At 37.7% G+C, this 3182-nt stretch overlaps 1 pseudogene; it reads right to left on the bottom strand.

Annotated features, from left to right (window-relative positions):
* Positions 1–647: 647 nt before the first annotated feature.
* Positions 648–2399, bottom strand: LOC136794437 (tigger transposable element-derived protein 1-like; annotated as a pseudogene).
* Between the last annotated feature and the right edge of the window lie 783 nt (positions 2400–3182).

Genomic DNA, 3182 nt, shown 5'->3' with positions numbered 1-3182 from the left:
AACGTACCTACCCACCTTTGAGATATTCACTTATATGAATTTGTAAGTTATTTTTAAGAACTTGTCATTTTATATTTTTAAAATAATAATTTCCTAAAAGAAATACATAAAATCTGTCAAATAAAAGCAAATGTAATAATAATTATTTGGGTAAAATCTTGTATAAGGATACTAGGCCTCAAGCAAATTACTTTTTAACGCCAATTTAAAAGAGTTAGGATGTCTAATATTTCTCTCAGCTACTTTTATTGATTTTTTTCTCAAAGCTTTGGAATAAAGGAGTATCATCTAGTGGGAGAAATCATTGAATCTCCTTCACCTGACACTCAAGCCTAAAATAATCAAATTGTGTTTTTGCCTTTTAGTATGCCTTGTATTTATTCTTGATAGCCAGACATGATGTACAGGTTTACCCTGAAACTATTGTAAGCTCTGTTCCAGACCACTTCAAGAAAGCAAATACCACAATAAAGTTAAAACACAGGGTTTAAAAAAATTTCCCAGTGCATATAAAAGTTATGTTTACACTACACTGTAGTCTATTAAGTGTGCAATAGTATATTATGTCTAAAAAAACAATGTACATACCTTAATTTTAAAATATTTGATTGCTAAAAAATGCTAACCATCATCTGAGCCTTCACAAGTTATAATATTTTTGCTGGTGGAGAGTGTTACCTCGATGTTGATGGCTTATGACTTAGCTGGGTGGTGGTTGCTGAAGGTTGGGGTGTCTGTGGCAATTTCTTAAAATCAGTCAACAATGAAGTTTGCCACATTGATTGACTCTTCCTTTCATGAACAATTTCTCTGTAGCATACAATTCTGTTTGATAGTGTTTTATCCACAGGAGAACTTCTTTCAAAATTGGACTCAATCCTCTCAAACCCTGCTGCTGTTTTATCAACTAAGTTTATGTAGTATTCTAAATCTTTTGTTGTCATTTCAACAGTCTTCACAGCATGTTCACCAGGAGTAGTTTTCATCTCAAGAAGCCACTTTTTTTGCTCATCCATTAGAAGTAACCCCTCATTTGTTATAGTTTTATCATCAGATTGCAGCAACTTAGTCACATCTTGAGGCTTTACTTCTAGTTCTCTTGCTATTTCCACCACAATTGCAGTTACTTCTTCCACTGAAGTCTTGAACCCCTCAAAGTCATCCATGAGGGTTGGAATCAACTTCTTCTAAACTCTGGTTAGTATTGATTGATATTTTTATCTCTTTCCAGAAATCAGGAATGTTTTTAATGGCATCTAGAATGGTGAATACTTTCCAGAAGGTTTTCAATTGACTTTTCCCAGATCCATCAGAGGAATCACTGTCTATGGCAGCTATAGCCTTATGGCATGTATTTCTTATATAATAAGACTTGAAAGTCAAAATTACTCCTTGATGCAGGCTGCAGAATGGATATCTTGTTAGCAGGCATGAAAACAACATTAATCTCACTGTACATCTTCATTAGAGCTCTTTGGTGACCGGGTGCATTGTGAATGACCTGCAATATTTTGAAAGGAATCTTTTATTTTTTTTTCCGAGCAGTAAGTCTCAGCAATGGGCTTAACGTATTTAGTAAACCATGTTGTAAACAGATGCGCTGTCAACCAGGCTTTGTTGTGTCATTTATAGAGCACAGGCAGAGTAGATTTAGCATAATTCTTAAGGGCCCTAGGATATTCAGAATGGTAAATAAGCATTGGCTTCAACTTAAACTCCTCAGGTGGATTAGCACCTAACAGGAGAGTCAAATTGTCCTTTGAAGCTTTGAAGCCAGGCACTGACTTCTCCTCTTTAGCTGTGAAACTGCTAGATAGTGTCTTTTTCCAATATAAAGCTGTTTTATCTAATTGAAAATCTGTTGTTTAGTGTAGCCACCTTCATTAATGATCTTAGCTATATCTTCTGGATAACTTGCTATAGCTTCTATATCAGCACTTGCTGCTTCACCTTGCACTTTGATGTTATGGAGGTAGCTTCTTCCTTAAACCTCATGAATAAACCTCTGTTAGCTTCAAAATTTTCTTCTGTGGCCTCCTCACCTCACTCAGACTTCATAGAGTTGAAGTTAGGGCCTTGCTCTGGATTAGGCTTTGACTTAAAGGAATGCTGTAGCTGGTTGGATCTTTTATTCAGACTACTAAAATTTTCTCCATATCAGCAATAAGGCTGTTTTGCTTTCTTATCATATATGTGTTCACTGGAGTAGCTTTTAAAATTTCCTTTGGGAACTTTTCCTTTGCATTCACAACATGGCCAGTTGTTTGGTATAAGAGGCCTACCTTTCAGCCTATCTCAGCTTTCGCCATGCCTGCCTCACTAAGCTTAATCATTTTTAGCTTTTGATTTGAAGTGAGAGACATGCAACTCTCCCTTTCACTTGAACACTTAGAGGCCATTGTAGGGTTATTAATTGGCCTACCTTCAACACTGTTGTGTCTCAGGGAATAGGGAGGTGAAAAGAGGGCGAGAGACAGTGAACAGCCATTCAGTGGAGCAGTCAGAACACACACAACATTGATTGTCTGCTTCCTTATATGGGTGCAGTTTGTGATGCCCTGAAATAATTACAATAGTAACATCACAGAGCACCCATAACAAATATAATAATATGAAAAAGTTTGAAATATTGCAGAAATTACCAAAATGTGGCTTAGAAATATGAAGTGAGCAAATGCTGTTGAAGAAATGGTTGCCGATAGACTTGCTCTGTGAAGGGTTACCACAAACCTTCAGTTTGTCAAAAACACATCTGTGAAGCACAATAAAATGAGGTGTGCCTGTGCTAGGTAAAAGGCACTGTTGGAAACAGGCTTTTAATAATGTGGTCCTGAGGTGTGGGGGAGGGAAAGCATCCTACAGGCCTATGATTAGGTCTCCTTCTGTTAGCCCGTGCCTCTGAAACGTGAACTCCGCAAGTGTTTCTCATATTTTTTCCCCTCTCAATTTAGGTAGGATGGCTAGAGTGAGCTGGGATTGGCTATTTTCCTTCTCCCAGGTGAATTAGGTTCTGCTAAAATTCCATCAGGCTAGTAAGCTCAGTTCAATTAGTTTCTCCTGAGGGGAGGCCTTGATAAGACCAGAGCGCTCCGGCGTATTTCAAAATAGTTCCCTCCCCCTTTCCCCTGCCAGAAGCAGGAGGGGATTTTTCTCTGATATTTACTGGGAGGAGCTGCTGGTCA

This window comes from Kogia breviceps, chromosome 6 (genome assembly GCF_026419965.1).
Source record: "Kogia breviceps isolate mKogBre1 chromosome 6, mKogBre1 haplotype 1, whole genome shotgun sequence".
Classification (NCBI taxonomy): Eukaryota; Metazoa; Chordata; class Mammalia; order Artiodactyla; family Physeteridae; genus Kogia; species Kogia breviceps.
The sequence above is the reverse complement of the archived record's forward strand: the minus strand, read 5'-3'. Positions and strand labels throughout refer to the sequence as shown.